Below are 22,129 nucleotides of genomic sequence, written 5' to 3'. Positions count from 1 at the left end.
TTTTGTTGTTGTTTAAAATTGTGTGTCTAATACCTGATCAGTTAATCCTTGACTTTAAATATTTCTAATCTACTCATCTGCAATCAATGTACAGACTTAATGGTTTTACTACTTGTGTGTAATTTATGTTGGTCAGTATTTAATATCTACTTATCTGAAAAGCATGTACAGACATTTTAATCTACTAATCTGTAATACAAATTCAGCCAGATTTATATACTCACTAGAAATGCATGTACAGACATACTTACTTACTTATCCTCTCCGTGCCCCGGAGGACGCATGAGGCGGTATGTACAGACATATTGATCTACTTATTTTCTTAACATAATAACAAGTACAAACGTAATGATCTACTGGTCTGTAATACAAGTACAAACATATTGAACTACCGATCTGTAATACAGGTACAAACACAATGATCTACTGGTCTGTAATACAAACATATTGAACTACCGATCTGTAATACAAGTACAAACGTAATGATCTACTGGTCGGTAATACAAGTACAAACATTTTGAACTACCGATCTGTAATACAAGTACAAACGTAATGATCTACTGGTCTGTAATACAAGTACAAACATATTGATCTACGATTTGTACTACAAGTACAAACGTAATGATCTACTGGTCTGTAATACAAACATATTGAACTACCGATCTGTAATAAAAGTACAAACGTAATGATCTACTGGTCGGTAATACAAACATATTGAACTACCGATCTGTAATACAAGTACAAACGTAATGATTTACTGGTCTGTAATACAAGTACAAACGTAATGATTTACTGGTCTGTAATACAAGTACAAACATATTGAACTACCGATCTGTAATAAAAGTACAAACGTAATGATATACTGGTCGGTAATACAAGTACAAACATAATGATCTACCGATCTGTAATACAAGTACAAACATAATGATTTACCGATCTGTAATTCAAGAACAAACATAATGATTGAGTGATCTGTAATACAGGTACAAACATAATCATCTACCAATCTGTAATACAAGTACAAACATAATCATCTACTGGTCTTTTATACAAGTACAAACATAATTATCTACCGATCTGTAATACAAGAACAAACAAAATGATATACTGATCGGTTATACAAGTACAACAAATTAGTCTACCTATCTTTAATACAATTACAAATATAATGATCTACTGTTTTGTTATACAAGTTAAAATATAATGATCTACTGGTCTTTTATACAAATACAAAAAAAATTGTCTACTGGTATGTAATACAAGTACAAACATAATGATAAACTGGTCTTTTATGCAAATACAAACATAATGTTATACAGATCTGTAATTCAGGTACAAACACAATGATCTACCAATCTGTAATACAAGTACAAACATAATGATCTACTGTTTTGTAATACAAGTACAAACATAATGATCTACCGATCTGTAATACAAGTACAAACATAATGATCTACTGTTTTGTAATACAAGTACAAACATAATGATAAACTGGTCTTTTATACAAATACAAACATAATGTTATACAAATCTGTATTTCAGGTACAGACACAATGATCTACTGGTCTGTTATACAAGTACAACAAATTGGTCTACCGATCTATAATACATGGGCAAACACAAGGATTAACTGGTCTGTGATACAAGTACAAACATAATGAACTACCAATCTGTTACACATATACAAACATTATGATCTACTGATCTTCAAAACAGGTACAAACATAATGAACTACCAATCTGTTATACATATACAAACGTAATGATCTTCTGATCTTCAAAACATAGTGATATACTGTTTTGAAATAATGATCTACTGATCTGTGATACAAGAACACGCATCATGATCGGAAATAACATAAAATACAAGTTCAGATATACTGATCTACTAATTGATAACACAAGTACAATGTAACGATGTAGTGAATGATTATAGACTACAAACTAAATTCTTGGCAATTTTTAAAAAAAAACCTAATACTCTACTAACCTGTAATGTAAATACGGACATGATAATGTACTTTTCTGTAATGAAAGTACAGGTTATACTATTAAAGACATAAAAACCTTCTCAGCTGTATTAAAAGTACAGATGTGATGAACTGAATCTTCATACAAGTACAGACTGACTAATGTACAACCATATAGAAATACAGTTCTTCGCTAAGAGGCTGCATGGTAAAGGATTGATTCATGAATCCATGTATCATGTATGCTAATCAAAATCTATTTTATTGTTCATTCATTGATTTCATTCCACTTCATTTTAGTTAGTCAAAGAATCATAATACTTGTTTTTAACGAAAGTAGAGAAATGCACAAAGAACGGCGATGCATCCTCCTAATGTTTCTAAGATATGATGATTTAATTGTTTATTTTCAACACCAAGTTTGAAAAATTCACAAATCAAAAGTACCATTAGGATGATTGGAATCTTGTTTATTGTTTCAAATACATGTACTTAGATAACTACTGTTCATTTGTGTTTATCATTTCACATACATGTACTAAGATTACTAGTGTCTATTGGTGTGCCTTGGGGATTGGTTAATATGGTTATTTATAAACGAGTTGCCTACCCTTGACTACAACAGCTTTGTTTGTTAGCTGTGAGGTGGAAAACGATCGTCCTAGACAATTATCTGCTACACATTTATGTTCATTGTCAATGTAATGTGAAGATTTTAAGATATTCATAAAAAATGATACATGAACATATTGAAAACTAATGTATTAATATTTTCAACATAATGTAATACCAGTGTATGATTTAAAATTGAATAAGAATGAGACGATTAATTAATTTAATAAAAAAATTGTTTTTATTACGATGACATGCATTTGAAATTATGCATGCGTTTTAAAAATCGGTTTAACTTATTTTTCTTGAGTATTTGTCAAAACATTACTTTTATACAAGTGATGAAATTGATTAAGAAGAAGCAAATTGTAAAAATGTTATTTTGTGTTATAAATACTTTTCTTTAAACTATAACAGACTAGAATAACTGAAAATGAAAATGAGTATCAAAGAGAAATATTGGAGATGTTGGTATTTTTTTTTCAGCCTATATCCATCCTTCTACTGGACTTTTCCACATCGTGCCTTAATATTGTAAATGGTGAATAAATTACAATAAGTACAACAACCTTCTGGTCACCGTGGATTCTGATAAAAATAATTGATATGACTAGTTGTTTTGTGATTGGTGAAAAAAGTTGCTTTACAACTTTGAAATTGTTTAGGGATGTTGGCACCTAAAGTAAAAGTAATGTCAATCATCCGAAAACCTCATGGATATAAAGATTGGGGCCTGAAATGTTCATTTATTTTATTTGTTACCCATGACACATGCCATTTATTTGAAATATAGGGCCCCAAACAGAAATGACAATTTTCCTGAAATATTTGCTTAAATTTGACATGGAAATTGATAATTTGAATAAATCAAACAAATATTTATAGTTTGAACTATTATTTGGTTATGATTTTAATACAGTTTGAAGTTGAACACATCTAGTGACTATAAAAGTAAAATCTAAGTCAAGGTTTAAAAATTCTTGCTTTACTGGTGGCTTCAAAGGCCAGTAGATAATGAACACAACAACAGATGTTACAAAATTTTTGAGTAATTAAATTATAACGCAAATTAACAAATCATAGTAATGTCATCTTTCCAAAGCTTTGCATACAAATTATATTTACTGTTTAATTTAAAAGTACAACAAGTATTAGTCACATCTCAAAAAATTGAGATATAGCATGAAATAAGCTAATTTAGGCCATAATTGGAGTTAATTTTTTCTTAACGTCTATGAAATAAAAGCTTAATATGCCAAACTATATCGATAGAAATAGCAAAATATTGGTTAGATATATATATTTTTAGAACATCATTAATATATCGTAATACACAAACTATCTAGAAGTTTGGTCTGCGCTGAAAAAAAGGAAGCTAAAGTACCAGTACTCTAAAACTAGTGAGTCATGAAAATTGTTAATTTTTTTTCTTGAAAACCTTCCGCCACAAAATACTGTACCTTAAAAACTCTGTAAAAATGTTATTTTTTTTATAACAATTTTATTCAATAAAGTTTATTTGGCACTGTAAAATATAAATATAAGACTAGAATTAATATTTGATGCAGAATTTTCAGACTGGAGGTGACCAAAATGACTACCCAAAACCTAAGGAGCGAACCTCTTTAAAGCTGAACTCTGAATGTCAGCTGATAATTTTGGTTCAATGTATAAATCAAGCTTTGTCTTATCTTCTGCCAAATAATAATTATTCAAATCTTTATTTGGGGTAAGAATATGATACATTTAATATAACAATATTGCTTATTAAGATAATCGATATTTTTACTAATGATACTTTGTTCTGGTAAAATTTATTCAAGCTTTTGAGTCTTTATTCTTTTTAAATGAAATAAAAACCTTTATTAGCTACAACCTTAAGAACATGCATATGAATGAATCCTGAGCTTATAATAAAGCATGAAATTCTTCACTTTGTTATTGGCCTTTTTAATTTATTTTTATTTAATACGTATAATGATACTAAGACTAAAGCCAGAATATACCTAAGTCGAACTTTTGAAGCTATGGAATTCCTTCTATTGTTTTTTAAGCATAAAAAATCAAACAAACTTCATGACTTAATTTGATATAAAATATTAGTCCACTTATCTATTTAATTGTAAAGGAAAACGAGAAAGGTTAAAAAAGTTTTGGACTAAAGTCAAGATAAATTATTCATTAAGAATTCCTCCGATTCTTATTTCCGACAACATTTAGGCTAAACGACACATTGAACATTAAGAGCAGAACATATTATTTTCATATCCTAAGATTTAGTTTGTCTTTAATTCTAAATGATATTAATTCTGTATATAGAGTAGTATTTGAGTTAATGGCCACTCACATAATATATTATCACATATTTACGTTCATCGAAATTTTCCCTCCCTTTCTTAAGAAGCTCATTGTATTGGATCCTACCAAATACATCAGACTATGTAAAAAAAAAAATTAAAATAATTTTTCGTGATTTTTTTTATAAAACCACCTTCAAGAGAATCATGCATCAATGTTCCGTGTAAAATTAATAAGTGACAGCATTTATTCAAATACCTACTGTCTTCCCACAAATGTTTATTTAAAAATAAAATGGTGTTACGACTATTGTACAATAGTCGTAACACCAAATTTTATTTTTTGATTAACATTTGTGGTAAGACTCTATTAACTGAAAAATGTTTACACTGTGTAATTGTGTCTTAATTTTTACCTTTAAGGTAGAACATGCATTGAATATTTTGAGATCAACTTTAATTATAATATTAAGAGACCATCTGTACCAACTAATGTCAGACTCCCAAATACGTTGTGGTAATGTGCTTTTGTGATTGTTCATCTTTTGGGTACAAAAAGCAAAAGTAATCTACAATGTAATCCTCTGACGAGCGTTATATGTTTTTTTTTGGCAATGCTTGTTTCTTTCATAGCTATATTAACTAACAAAGAAAGGACTTTACTTTATAAATATTGACAGCAATCTGTGATAATTTCAGTCACATAAGATATTAAAATTGCAAGCATGAATACGAGTACATTTTGCCACAAGCCTCTATAGTGATCACATGCTTTAATAAGTATCCAATTGTCAAAAACCTGTCCCTTTCTCAATAATTCATTAATCAAATCGTCATTTGTAATGTTTAAGTATTACCATATGTTCAAATAGCATTTCATTTTCATTTATATTATTATCACACTATTATAGTTTGTTTCAACTCATTGGATCAATTTTGAAAAATGTCTGCATCCATTTGTATTGCATTGACCATCGGCACGATGGTACACAATATAAAAAGATTTCCAACAGACAGGGATAATGTCAGTATCATATTCGGTAGATTCTGACCATAAATAAATATAAAGCACCAAATTATTTGACTGGCAGTCATACATCAACTAATAAAAAAGGAAATGTGCGTTGTTGAAAGAGGGGCATTTTGCTTTTGCTAAGTACTTTACACTGTCTTTTGTGTTTCCTTCCATTAAAGATTGAACGTTTTTTAAGTTTAGTATCCTATCGAGAATATTAAATCTTCAGTCAAGTTTGGAACACATACGCCTTTATTTTGTAACAGAATATTGGTTTCATCCAATCAGAGCTTCTCATGATGATCGTTGCATTGTCTTTGAATTAAAGAATGTGAATTTCGCGGTTCTTGCGACAAAATCACTGACATAAACAAAAACTAGACGACGCTAAAGCTTTGTTAATTACAGAACAAAGCATTATTGAACGACAGACTGAAAGTTGATCTCGTGTGTTCCTCCAACCCGAGGCTTCTGTCTAAGGATATTGTGTCAGTCTATATAACCAACCAAAGAATGTAATTTTTTGTTTAGTTGTAAATCATTATCATTTTTTGGTAGAAGGCCAAGATTATTCTAACTTATTATATATTTCAAGAAAAAAGCAATGGACCATTACCATTTGTTATTAGCAACCAAGTAGTACAATTTAATGGGTTGTTGTTGCGGTCCTTAAGTTAATGCGCAATATCAAAAATGAAATATATCGCATTCAAAATATAAGCAGATTCTTCTAAGTATTTGAAGAGGAAAAAATTCTAATGGGTCGTTTTTTAAAACAACTTTTTGTATATCTTAGAGAATCATACAGTTTAAATTTCATTGTTTTCGAAACTTTTTCGTTAGAAAATATAATTTGTCTGATTTAAATACTATCTGGATAACCATGATCAACTTCATTTAAACATTTCTCGGGCTCATCATTTTATATACGATGAAAAATATGCATGTTTAGAAAAAGAGATTCTAGTCAGTTGCTTTTATCATAAAAGTCTTCGGATTAAATGAGCACTAAAAATATTTTGCACAATCTGAAGGAATTTTTACTAAGTGTTATCCAGTTTAGTTCTATTTTGGGTTGTCTTTCTTAAGATATTATACATCTAAGGATATTGATATTCATTTTTTTCTTTCATACTGTCGACGATTGTTTTGACACATTTAGCCATCATGAATTCTTATTCTAAAAGTGTTTGCAACAAATACATCATAATCATGATTGATACCAATTTTAGTTATTTCATTATAAATACTTGAAATTAATGATTTTACATTTGATCTACCTTTACCAATAATATTCATGAAATGTACATGTGTTACGGAAAGAACATACTAATTTATATTGTTATATTTGAGTAGATTTCGTTTCCAGCATGCAATTAAGTACAGGAAAAAGCTCTACAAAAATAATACAGCATTCACTGAAGATAAAATTTTAAAAATTTCAAATTGCCCATTGGAAGTTTCAAAGATATACTATTTACCACCACAAGGTAAGATATGAACTGGTAAACGTTTTCCGAAATGGATTCAAATAAAATGAAAAAAAAGAAGGAGGGGGAAGCTTATAGAGGATGTACTGGAGCCTGAAGATATCCGGCCGGCCATCGTGCCTTATTGTTTTAATATTTAATTTAATATTTTTTTTTCAATACCAATACTATTTTAAAACTCAAAATGAAGAAGACATAAACTAGTAGTCTTGTTAATTCTAATAAAGGTTAAAAATATATTTATTTATTTATTCATATATACGGTAGTATTTTCATGAAACTCAAAAGGAAAAAAATATTTTTTTAATTCCATGTTACATGTATGTGCTAAGTAATCATGCAAAATATAGAGAACATTTTAAATCAATATTCATATATACAACTTTTATCCGTATATATAATAAATTAAATGTAATTTTCCACCAAAAAAGTATGCTTCTCCAGAATATATAAAAACGATACATATATTTGTTAAATCAGCTTTTGAACTGTGTGAATGTAAAACGTTATCAAAATTTTCTAGTTATCAAATTAAGAGTTTTAATTCACTTGATTTTATTTGAAATAAACATATATGAAAAATGTATATACGAAATATTTATAACTTATTTTCTGATTCTGTTTCATTAAAATAGTTTTTAATTTATATATAAGCCTGTGAATGATCAATGATTTTAAATGTTTTGGCTTTGAAAATAGTAAATAAAGATTAGAATGGACATATTAAAAGATTTTCTTTTTTGTACCTTATTTTTCTGAGAGGTATGTCAAAGATAACAATAGACAAAAATAAATATCAATTTTGAAGCCAGATGGGGAAAAGATACACTCCTCCTTACTGTGTTATAATCTAGACAAATTGTAAAATTTTAATGTTATATTACACATACATGTATGATACATTGACACTAGCAAAAAATTAAGACCAGTATTTAATATAAGGGCTATTTTTTGTATAATCTTTAATACACTCTTTGTTATTTTTGAATTCAAACATAAAATACTTTATATAAAATCATCAAAGTATTTGGTATTTCGTTACGCTGTAAAACTATTTATGTTCGTATGTACTTCCAAGATTTTAGATGATTGGCCAATTGAAAATGTTTGTAAAGACTCGTCACACTACAATATATAATAATTATTGCAGCAGAACATTTTACAGATGTTTGAAATCAGTCCCTATTACATAGTATTATACAACATAATTACAGTGGTCGTCATCCATTAAATATAACAAAGTAGTATTGAAATTCAGGTAACTAAAATGCGTTTATTTAGTTGATAAACAAATAAACAAGACTTGATAAATGATTAATTTTGAGGACTAGTTTTGATTTAAATTTGATATAAATGTATTACATTAATTACTCAATCTAAAGAAACCAACATTTCGAAATGAAAAAAAAAGTTAAACTACAGTGTAATGGGAAATAGAATACATAACGCATTTTTTCTAATCTTTATTTCTTATCAAAATAATGGAATTTTTTATCTGAGTTATGTAAAATGTATCGTGAAATCCACTTTAATATATAAAAGAGAATTTAAAAAAAAATGGTATTCTAATTAAAACAAAAACAAAACTTTTGTTCAGTGAAAAAAAAGATATAATGAAACAGATTAAAAGATTAATGTGAATAAGCTTTATCGTGGAATGATACTATATTTATATAAATCACTATGTCTGGCATGAACTTAACTTAAACATTTCCATTTCAAATCTTGCAAAAAGAGAACAAGCTTTATAACAGAGCACTTTGACATACTTTGAAAATTGATATCACCGATATTAACTCACTTTGAAAAAAGATGTTCAGATTTAATCAGAACATAATTTATTTTGAAGAGCGTTAACTTGGTCCCAAATTTAACGTACTTTGGAAAAAAATTCAAAGTGCATAATTTTTTAAAAAGTGCGTTGTTACAAAGCTTACACTTTCATTCAGATTTTACAAAATAGGTAAAAAAAGTGAAAATCAAAATACATATTATTTCATGATGCATTGACATATAAAGTTATAACATTATTGCATAAAGTAATGTTAGTGAAATAAGTTGGAATGTTTCACATTAAATTTATGTGTATTTTCATTTACGTACATCTTTTCGTTTATGTATGACATAATTGGCCGTAATTCTTTGACTTTCATGAACACAATTTAATTGAACTATATATGTTTAAGTATCTAGAGCATTTATACTTTTTTTTTTTTTTTTTTTTTACATTTTTACCTGTTGTATATATATCGTGTAAATTCATTTTGCTTCTAAATAACCATTTTTAAGTATGATGTGTGCTTTATCTTAATCATTTTAAAATCATACAGAGCAGAATAAGTCAGAGAAAAGAGTTGGGAAAAAATCGTAACTAACTTTGTTTTGGTCTTTTGCAATAATTGTTGTTGAAAATCCTTAAGACAACTTCAGACAAGTATTGGGTATAAAAACAATCCCTGTTTTTGATTTCGTTGAGATGAGACTAAATTCTGTCATATTAACACAATTTAGTTCTCACATGAATTTTAAATTGCTTCGTCCGTGTCTAAAACTATGAATCGTGATGTTGCAAGTTAATTTACTTGCAAACTGGCTATTAACAGGGCTCGAGGATGTATTGATCTCCTTCAGAAGAAGAGCTCTATATAAAAATAAAGGAAGAAACCCAAATTTAAAAGTTTAAATTACGGATATTTTCTTTAGTTTCACACATCACATTCTAAAATTTCACATAGATCTGATGGTTTATTTAATTTGTTGACCTTCCCAGTCTCCTTAATTGAAAAAAAAACTTCATGAATGCAAACCATATTCTTTTCAAAAAAATACCCTTTTATATGCAAACATATTTAATATTAATTCTAAAATCATGAATTTAAAAAACTAGTATCTGATTGCAATAACTTCGACGTCTAACTTTCATTAGGTACTTCTTTTTGTAAAAGCTTTAAACATTTATGGACTTCACGAATAAAATATACACATGGTAGTATTCAAGATACTTTGTACTTAGCTACGATTTTCATGACCACTAAAAAATATAACACTATGAATGCATGTATTTTTGTAATAAGTGAAATGTTGTAGGATATTAACAATGCCTTCATGTTTTAATCGTCTAGGCTCAAATTAAGTATATTTTAGTAGTTTAAATTTATTGATCAGCCTTCTTTTGTGTATATTTTAAGTTTTTTACATTTAAATCATCTGACATGGCTGAAAGATTTTTCTAGCATGTTAATTATTCATTACTTTTTGTTAATTTTCAGATCATTTTAGATATCTTTCATCTTTTATTAAATTCACAGAAAGGAAAATTTTCCCCTTTTTATTCTGTATTAGATATTTTACAATAACAAACTTTGCGGTGTTTAATGACTTGATTGCTGGCTTTTGAATGTCTCTATAAAATGTTAATTTATGATAACAACTCTCGTTATCTGCTGACTACAGCGTCACAGTCACATACATGCAAGTGTGCAGAAAGTAAGTATCCTCTGGTGAGCCTCACCCAAATTTTGTCTGACGTCAGCAATCAGCTGTAATATGTATACAGCTTACAATCGTCTAGACGATATGTCAGCAAAATCGGAGTGGCACATTGTGTTCTGCAGGTGACAAACCACTGAAAATCAATACAGAGGGTTTGCTGCAATAAGTCAGAGATTCCAAAAATAGAGGAACGTCCAACAAGGAACTGGGCACACTTCACAAAGTAACCGAAACAGAACAAAATAAATAAAGATTATTGCATTCGTATTTTCATTTTGAGAAGAAATATTAAAATCAACTAATCTTGCATCATCTAAAACGACCAACTTTGAATCGAGTTAATTTTATTCACTGTCTATCCAGTATTTATCGTCATATGATGATACTGTAAATCAGAATTGGTGTCAATAATGCCAACGAAATTAAAAGTTTATAAAATCAATTTCACAGTTTTAGTAAGTAACCGGTTTTATAATGCTATTCAGCTAGAATTATTTTTGGGTTGAGATTGAAGTGCTTATTCTTTTATATTATCTGCGAAGACAATGAACGTTTCTAAATGTAATATTTGTATGAGTGGATGAGGTGTTGGCCATTGTATTCTTCAAGCTGATCAAACAAAACAAATGAACTGAAAGATATTTATATGGAATTATTTGTTCAGTTCAGTGTGTAAACTTTTTTCAATATGTTCATATAACAAAATTACAACGAAAAGAATACAAAAAAGCAGTAATTGAGAAGAATCGCACTGCTTTAAGCGCCTTGTATACTGCAAATAAACTTCTTCTTTTTTTACATCTTACTGTTACAAGCATATTCGGACAGTTTTTAGTATCCTAAAAAGATGACATATTCTTTTTCTCTCTCCGTATTCTGCTTTAAGCAAAATCAAATGCATCATTTACAATCCTGTTAAAAAAACCCACAAAAAATTGTTCCGTAAAGAATATACTGGAAAAGCAGATAATATCTGAACAAGAATAAAGTATTAGTTCGGAAAAGCTGTAAAGTCTACTACAGTCTTATTGTATTCAGTTTGATTTACATTGGATTATTTCTCTTGTTTGAGGCATTTTTAAGATATTTAGCGACTCTAAAGCAATTTTCCAAAATATGTATCGTTTTGATTCAAAAGCTTAAATGAGATCCATGGCCACAAAACCTCGAATGTTAGGTTTAACAGATAGATTCACCAACACAATCACTAAAAGTTTCATGGTGTGAAACATGTCAAACATTTTCGGATCAGAAATTAATCGGGTTGTTTTTCGCGCGGCTGAATTATTCAACGAATTGATATTTTTGTTAATTTGTGTATTATCTTGAATTAATTAAAGTGGTAAACTTGAAGACTTATCGAAAATAATGTATTGTTTATTTCATATTCTACAAATTTGATACGTAGAAGTGATTTAATTGATGCAATCCAAAATACACAATGCATACATTAGAAGATATATCTTTTTTTCTGTATGGATTAAACTGATAAATAGAACATATTTATCTAGTCCTTTTTAATTTGTTAGCATTCTCTTCTCTCTTACATAAATCTACATATATTTTATCACATTTTCACACGATTCAAACCAAAAAAATAAAAAATACATGCAAGTTCAATTAAAATTCAAAACCTCGTTAGAGTAAAATACGTTTGGAATTCTAGCAGTGTAACATAGTAACTTCCTATTGTCTGTTTGATACATACAAAATCCATGCCATTCAGCATTTGTTTTATATGTACCGTAAAAATCTTAAATTTCTGTTATTTAAACAATAACTTATAAATAAAATAGGGATAAATTATGTTAATAGATTATTCAATGAACATCCAAACTTAATAGAAACAGTCACTTGATCAAAGTGGTCGATGTTTTGAATCTTTTTAATTTATTTCTTTACCGGGAAAATGACTGGTACATGTACGTCTCTTGGACCAGTATCAGTTCAAGACAATTCTAAACCTGTAAGAAAAAGTAAAATTATTGGTAATGGTTTCATTTCGGTTTGAGGGAAAGCATATCTAACTGTATTTGATATTTTTATTGTGCCCCTCTAATTTAATATGTGTCTCTTTTGATCTCAGATTGGTCTTATATTGCTAAATTATCCATGACAAAGTATGTATAAAAACCTTTGTATGAATATAATTCTAATATTTGATTTTAAGAGTTATATGGTGGGCGTTAATGAAAAAATTACACAAGTTATTGTACTTTTATTATCCAGTCAATTCTGAATTTATAATTTGGCATAGGTATCGATCTTACCGAATTTTAATATGAAATATACAAAAAATCACAGCATAATATAATTTTTGGGTCTTGATTTTTCATTGAATTCGGGATTAAATATAAAATCTATACAAACCGACACCCCAGCATTTGTATTCTTTTCGTGTCCGCTATATAAAACAGTTTTCGACGATGCTAAAGTTGCTTAAATTCTTTACCTCCATGTTTCTCTCTCTCTCTCTCTCTCTCTCTCTCTCTCTCTCTCTCTCTCTCTCTCTCTCTCATTAAAGCGAGATTACTCAGCCATCTTTGTTAAAGATAACTTACATGTAGAGTTCATTTTATTTTGCTTATTGCCTGGGTCAACAACCTGCGAGTAGTCTTATTTGTTCGGGGTTCGGTATTTCAGTAATTATGCGGAATGTGACCCGCCCTTGGAGCTTGTACATGTTGTCGTCGTACATTTCGTCTCTGGATACAGTATTTGCATTGTATATCCATCTATATCGCTCTAAATAAGTATATGATATATTTTTAAAAATGTTTTGATTAAAGAAACGTTTTCTTTGTCTTTCCTTATTTTTATGAAATAGTCAAGGCTTTTTGCTTCTAAAAATAGGAAAATCCTAATTCTTTAACCTATGAATAACATCTGTGGGGTCACCGCTTGGCGGGAACCTTGTCGCTTTGTATATTATATCACTGGCATCGTCTGAAAAACACGCCATTCAGTTTGTAGATAGCTATGAGGTGCTTTTTGGAAAATGTTAATTAGTGTCTGTGTTTTGACCAATGAAAAAATGGCAAGCCAGACATGTTATGCGCAGACGTCTCGATTTTGACATGTGGGTTTGATGTGATTGGCTACGTGTAATCCACATTATCATGGGGAGATGACTCGAATATTCTTAAGCAATGAAAGACATGGGTAAGAAAGAGAGAAAAAGTAAGAGAGAAAGAGGGGAGAGACAGAAAAGAGAGAGAGAGATAAATAGATTTTATCAAATAAGAAAATGTGTCATCAATACCAATTTTACATAATGATATATATCAAACTAATCTTAAAGTGAATTTGGTTTGAATTTCAAATCTATACAAAATTAAAAGCTTTTTTTCGTTTGAAAAAAATTCAAAATCTTGAAAGCTAATAAATCTACTTTGAATAAATTGGATATTCAAAAAAATTATGCAAAAAAATTTAATCAATTATTTATATATCGATAACCATGTGATATATTTATTGTAACCTTTTATTTACCTTTTTTTCAAGAAGATTGTTGATGGTATTGACTGCGAAAAAAGTACGATGTCAGCAAAGGGGATAAAGAAGAAGGTAATCTAAAGAATGGGTTTGTTACTTATATGATTTTCTTCACCTTTACGAGTACGTATCTCATTTCTAACATTTGTGAAAACTAATTACTTAAATAATCATGGAATTATATTAACAGAAATAATCAACATTTGAAAATTAAGATATTAGATTAATGTTTTGAACATTACTTTCATACATTTCAAAATAAATAAAATTAAATAATAAACGAAGATTATTTTTCACTGTAATTTTTGGAGAAAACTGATAGAACATATTCTAAAGTATATGATCATCCAGTTTCACGTACCACAAAATATCAAAACGTCTTCACTTTTTTAAAAGATAAATTAAATTCGAACATTGTTTTGCATTATATCCTAATTTTATTTACCAAAATTTACGATTTAAAGCAAAATATTTCATTTATGATTTAAAAATTTGACATTCACTTTCCTTTTTGAAACAGTTTTTAACAGTAAATACAAACTTTATTTTTAGTTTTCCTTTAAGATTTTATTCTTATAAGTTGATAACCCTACACTACCTGCAAATTATTTAATGAGAAGGAACCAATAACAAATTTATATTTTTAGAGCAGATGATTTATAAATCATGCTCAATTCCGATAAATCTTATCCTTGGAATTCTATTTTATTATTGAGTGTCTTTTCTGATGTAAAAATTTATACAGCCGTTAAAAAAAGAGAGAGAATTAAGTTTAAAATTTCCTTTTTTCTTTATTTTAAAAAAAGTTACACTGCACGTTTATGAACGCCACATACAATTTATAATACCGACTGATATTTTGTATTTACTTTTTTTTCGCACTAATTAGGGTTAATTGATTTCAAATCATATTTTCACCGACCACTTTTACTTTTACTATTGAAAAGAGGATAATAAAAAGGTTTTCGTGTTAAGAATTTTCGATTTCTATATAACGCATGTACAAACAAATGAAAATAATATATTATAGCTATAGAAGATGGCTAAATTCATCGATTAAAAGAAGGAAATTAATATAAATTGTTACGCGTTTTATATACATCAATAATCAGTGTTTTGTGTAATTTTCAGTTATCAAAAGAAAACAAATATGTGGTGACTATAATTCTTTAATGAATTGTTGTTTCGTAAAATAAGCTAATTAATTCAGGCGCAATGTAACAAATATTGTTAAAATCTACTAGTGTTTGATATGCATACGAATATTTGTTGCATTCAAATCACTAAGGCAATATTCTATATTTTAAAAAATCAGTTATGAAGATAAACGAACAACAATGTAACACTTACAACAACCCAACAGACGCTAATATAGACCTCATAAACGCATGTAATGAGCTTAATTGGTGTTTGTCAAGGTTTTCTTTTTCTATTTAAAACGAATTCCAGTCTAGACAGGAATGTATATATAACATTTAAATTCAAAATTTGAAAACTTTTTTAACTAAAAAATATAAAAAGATGATGTCATAACTTGAAGATGGGTGGGTAGTCCATAAGATACTTAAAATTAATTTGTGCACTTAATATAAAAGAATAAGAAACGATAGTATTTTAAAAGTTTTATTCTGTAATAAGTTTGCATGCATTTTTTAGCAAATTGATGCGCCCTGGGTATATGTTAATTGTATGTCATTTTCAGCAACATACTGGTATCCACGTGGGTGTCATTCGGTATGTACTTAAACTGTAGGGAAACTTATCTAATCTATCACACCCCAATTCATAACTTAAAACTTATTTTATTTACAAAATAAAAAAAAACACATATGCAGTTCACATGCAATCATATTAGTCCTAGCTGAGAGGATTTGTTTTGTGCACAGTCTGTGACATGTTTCCAACAATTTGTTGGCCTTTTGGTATTTTCCTCAAAAATATGATAAGCATCAAAATGCACATTAAGTTAATGAATTGGGTGAATAGTGATTAAAAGTGCTAACATAACTAAGCAACCACAGCCCCCTCCCCCTAAAATAATTACCTACTGTGGTTTTGTTCCCAGCTGTGCTTCATACCCAGAAAGGTGCAATTGTCGGTTGCTCTTATATTAAAGACTGGCTTTAATATGTGTAATTTGTAATAGCTGATCATTTTCTACCATTCTAAAATGTATCTCTGTGGTAAGGAATAAACTTTTTTTGTCATTTTTCTTTTTTAAAAGAGGTTGTTATATATCTGACGAATAGGAAATCCAAAAAAAGAGAGAATAAACTAACCAACTGACTGTTGTTAATAATCCACAATCGTCGATAGACGAGCCTTTGGTCAGAATGAAGGAAAACTGTTGTACATTTCATTTGTTTTAGTTAAAGATAAAAAGACCCCCACCGTTTACATTTCTTGGTATCAATGTTTGGTGCGAAACGTCCCGTGACTGCGTCTTTATCTTGGCTTTTTTAAGGTAGTACTAAACAGATCAGTTGATTTTTTTTTAATATTTCTGTTTTGAATGAAATTTACAATTATGTAAAATTTGGGGGAAAAATCCGACCTGACAGTTTTTGCCCACATCGCCTCAAACCTATCATTTGAATCTCCTTTTAGTAGAGTGTAAAATGAAGAAATCATTGTTATAATTTGCTACGCCAATATGTTACTTTTCAAAATATTTCAAATGTTTGTGCTGCTATTTAGGCAGGAAACCTTTTTGTTACTGAAAGACACTAAAATAAATCATATATGGTAACTTAAGATAAATTTTGATGCAATATAATGTACAACTAGCGCTTGTAAATTCTCTTTTAAAACGAAAATTAATAGAATTTAACAGTATGATTATCATGACCCCGTAACAAAATGACGAAATAATGAAAATTTTACCGTTGGTTTTAGATTCATTAAGGTTTAAAAACACCATTCAAATAAAGATTTCAAAACCATAAAAATATCCTGTACCTTGGATTTTTTCAGCCTAGGGTATCGGATGGATATGATTTATATTTTTTTTAAGACCGAAATAAACGTTTACACGATATTAATCCAATATTTCATGGAGATAAGAATTGATTAAAAAATTCTGGATGACTTCATCATATTTGACCTCTGACCTTTTATTAGACCTTGAAACCTAATGGGCATAAAGTTTAAACACTGATAATGGTTGAAATTAATTTTCAGGTCATTTCTATGAAATTAAAGAAACAAAAGTTACACTTTTTTAATTGATGAAAGGTTAAATGGCATAAAACTCACATGAACACCATTCAAATAAATTTTAAAATCATCAAAATACCCTGAACCTTGGATTTTTTCTGCCTAGAGTATCGGATGGATAGCATTTATATTTTTTTTCTTAAGACGGAAATAAACGTTTACACCATATTAATCCAATATTTCGTGCGTTTAAGAATATATTTCAAATGAATAATTTTATCAGTGACCTTAATAAATACATGCAAACAAAAGGCTATTCATTTTTTCATCCCGTAAAACGTCACCTCCCCCCCCCCCCCCCCCCATCTTCTTCTCTTTTTTTTTATTTTAAATTTTTTTTTATTAAAAATATAAGGCTAAAATATCATTATCTTTTATTCTTAGAGGTTTTTTACAAATGAAAAAAAAACAATATTAGAAAAATGACATCGAAATATATTTGTCTTATCGTGCAAATCTTAATAAATAAAGGGCGTAGCAAAGATAATAGTAGATATGATATTTGATATATCTAATAATAATACTTAATCTCTTTTTAACTGTGTATATGTAGGACTAATGGTAAGATCCATCGATTAGTTCAGATTATGCATGTTCACGTTATTAATACCTCTCCTCAATGTATCTTTAATACCTAATATACGGATTTCATTTTGACATTATATAATTCTTAAACGTTTAACTTTCAAAAGTTGGAGATATATATGTTTAAACTTAAAAAATTGTAAAAAGATAAAGAAAAAGAATACGCAATAGGGGTAGGCATCATCCGGAGTCACGGGCTAAAGCACAGGGCGAGGTTATAAGAAGCCGCGTGAGATGTTTATGCAGATTCTTGGAGAGGTTGATAAATTGAAATCATTTTTTCAATAAATTTGCGTCATATTTGTCGTTATATGAAGTATATAACTGCAAATTTTACGAGTCTTTAGATTTACCCCACTTTAAAATTCTTATATATACAATTTTCTTAAACTTTGAAATATTACCTGCACACCCGGTTTTTACTCTTAGGAATTCCCCTTTTTAAGTAATGGAATATACGTATGGTTGGAAAGAGAAAAGAGTTAGCTACACTGAGTAATTCCAAGATGTTTAACTCCCTTTAGTTGTAAAGAGTGGAAAAGAATCAAATCAGCACACGCCCTTTAATTACGATTCTTGAATAAAAGTAATAGTAAATCATTTTGTGTTCAGAATAAGTAAATACCATTATTTGGGGATGGAAATACCATTATTTGGGGATGGAAATACCATTATTTGGGGATGGGGGCAAAACTATAATAAGATATCAGAAACATAGTTGCAGATCAAAGTTGTATCTAAGCAAAATGAAGCGGCGTCGGTGTTATATTTTTGCATTATAAAACATCATAATAAGTACATGCTTACCTGCCAGCAAATTTAATCTGTGTATCAAATGTCATCATCTGGGCCTGCTGGATAGAGTCAGTGGTCTGGAATATTAAAATTATGAATTATGAAATAGGTCAGAATAACTATTCAAATTACTGAACAAGCACAAACCACTAACTATATTACGTTTAATTTTGTGGATATGTATTTTTTTATAATATTTGTTACTTTTCATTACTTATACAATATGTTGTGGATATAGCATGCAATGTGTCATATTTCCCGTCACTGAAAGTTAAGGCTGACATGATTGGCACGCCTTGGTCTGGTGATGTTGACACTTCAAAAGTTGAAGAGGTGAAGATGGAGAAATAAAGCTTGTTGTGTTAGACCATTACGTTTTTCACATCGTTTGCGGTACAACTTCTTTAATTTCTATTATTATAGTCTTGGCAAAGAGTCTCGAGGATAAGTTAGGGAAGTGTGCATTAAAGCGGAACTCCTGAGACTTCTTTTGAAACTTATTTTTCAATCGTATTTATTTGACAATCGTTGAAGTTTATATTAATGTATACACGTTGAGATACGAACTCCGCCTAACACAAACCAACGTGAAAGTCCAAAAATTGTAGAAGATCTCGGTTTCTTACTCTAAATAGGGGTTTGGCATTAATGGTAAATTATGTTGGCACGAGACAGATCGCTGACTCTCAATGGAACTGCAGTATGACGTCTCGATACCATTTCCGAAGTGACACTAATCAACAATATCCCAATCAATCAATGAACTATCTACAGACTTTTTAATCATTTCAATAGATAGAACCATTTTAACAAGAGCTTGGACTTTGGGTAGTCGTGTCAAACGCAATGTGACGTAGGCCTGTCTATTTCATTGCTAGCCATTCAGCCAAGGCTCTCTGAAATCAACAAGATTTGTCTGGCTTTCGAGCGAATACTACGCAATCGGTGTATATTTCGCTTGAAACCAGCGTCATTTTAACTTGTTTTGACACAAGAAATAGATAGTTACATTTTACCGAAAGTCCAAGGCCATGCTAAAATGGTTCTATATTAAGCTTATTGTTCTTGTCCAAAATCTGAACCGAATCAATGCTACTTTAGAATTTGATTGAATATTAAGCAGAAGTAAAGTTTCCGAAGCAGAAGTTAAGTTAAATGATTGTATATTAAGCAGAAGCAACGTTACATGATTGCATTTTAAGCAGAAGTAAAGTTACATGATTGTATCTCCAACAGAAGTAAAGTTAAATGATTGTATCTTAAGCGGAAGTAAAGTATGGACGCAAGCCAGCGAAAAAAAAATGCTGAATATCATTTTTAGTGAACATACCATTTCATATATGCATGAATATCTAAAACGAGAAAACGTGATTGATTTAATTTGAAAATTTGATACAAATGTCAATGATTAAAACAAGCCATTGTTAATTTTTTTTTAAACATACTTATTAATAATAAAAGTGTAGTGCATATAATCCTGCATTGTTACAAAATATTATAATTAGGATGTTTGCTTTACCGTGAGGTATTGATGCTATTGATACCATTGTGTTTTATCATATGAATTCGATAACGTGAAGAACTAAATCTATTGCCACGGATTAACAAATTCGAGACAAATAGTTAGTATGGCGACACTGAGAGAGGATGCTCCTGGTATATTGGATTAGATAAGATTAATTTTGAGTTTTAAACTTCGTGCCCCGATAACATCTTACAAGATATTCCTTACGGACGCCTAACAATTGAAAAATTGAATTCGTTGGATGTCCGTTGATTGCTGACCCCGCCGTTGGTGGAGGTTCTCGATGCCAATGTATTGAAGACTTTTAAACGAATATCTACCGTATGATAACCGGTAACGTCTCGTACTAGCAACGATTTACGCCTGGGCCTAGCCGTTAAGTAACGCACAATTAGAAACGGTTGACTAAAGGTTGTGTACAAAAAATCATGCAAACGCTTATCTAGGTACCAACCCTTCTTGTTTGGGGGTGAAGTTACTTAGCTTTTTGAAATAAAGTTATTGAAACAAAAATTGGTTAACTCCTCTGACATGGCCGTTTACACTGAATAAATATGTATTACATAAGACGAACAAGAATATCCAAATTCAGTGAAATACATGTACATACTGCGGTGTCCTTTTACATAATAAGATGCCAGTTAATGCAAAACATTAACGTTTAGTTATTTTAGAATATAAGATATGAAAATCAAGCATTAAGATTTTTAAAAAATCATTTCTTTTACCTCAACCGTAATTGTATATGAAATAAAATACTCCCTCTGCAAATGAAATTGTCCAACATGGTTAGAAATATTAATGGAGATGATGACCTCAGGCTATGAGATTGGGGTTATATGACAGCTGTGTTACTAATTCCAACTTTAATTTATCAAATCACTTACAACCTCATCACTTAGAGTAGCACAATTCAGTTTGTTTTGGTTCAAGCCTCTGTTCATGGTACCGTACGTTGGTGTGGGTCATATGAATTTGTTGCAGTGACTGTAGTATAAGCACTAATCAATGCGTCTCGTGAACAACTAGCTGGTAATCATACGTTTTGATTTTTCTGTGGAACTTGATAAAATTAATATGTAATTTTTCACATTCTGGTTTAATATGAGATATGGAGCCTTTCACCTTTGGCATCTTTCACAATTACCAAAGTCTTTTTAACCTTCCCCAGATAATGTCTTCCAATTAATCTCTATCTAAAGGACTATATACGGTTTTACGCATTTTTTGCCCCCAAAATCAAAGTTTTAGAAAGAGCTTTATAAATAAGGTCACAGATAGATAAAATCATATAGGAAATAAAGGTGTAAAAGGTTATCACCAAAGTGACGTCATAATGTAGAAATTACGTCATGAAGATTGCATTATTTTGATAAATTGATGTTTTGTAGCAAAATATGGGTGTTTTCCGATGGTTTTTCGACTAGGAAACATTGAGCGCAGGCTTGCTCAAGTACAATATTTTAGTATAATGTGTATAACTATCTGAAGAAAAACATATGTTAAAATCGCACTTGAGCAGACCTGCGCTCTTTACTTCCGAATGCAAAATATAGAGCAAAAGTGAGAATATTTTAATTTGTTTGCAAATTTGCGGGAATTAGGTCATTTAGGTGACGTCATAGATAAATAGCGAA

General features: G+C 29.5%; 1 long non-coding RNA gene across 1 annotated transcript in view; it reads right to left on the bottom strand.

Moving 5' to 3' along the window:
• Positions 1 to 12,116: 12,116 nt before the first annotated feature.
• The window catches only part of LOC128192136 (uncharacterized), a 35,333-nt gene continuing 25,320 nt past the window's right edge, over positions 12,117 to 22,129 (bottom strand). Inside the window, exons 2-3 of the long non-coding RNA XR_008244513.1 lie at positions 18,980 to 19,044; positions 12,117 to 12,840 (exon numbers count right to left, since the gene is read on the bottom strand). This is a non-coding gene — a long non-coding RNA (uncharacterized LOC128192136). The remainder of the gene's footprint in view (positions 12,841 to 18,979; positions 19,045 to 22,129) is intronic.

The sequence above is a fragment of the Crassostrea angulata genome, chromosome 7, assembly GCF_025612915.1.
Source record: "Crassostrea angulata isolate pt1a10 chromosome 7, ASM2561291v2, whole genome shotgun sequence".
NCBI classification, from domain to species: Eukaryota; Metazoa; Mollusca; class Bivalvia; order Ostreida; family Ostreidae; genus Magallana; species Magallana angulata.
The sequence above is the reverse complement of the archived record's forward strand: the minus strand, read 5'-3'. Positions and strand labels throughout refer to the sequence as shown.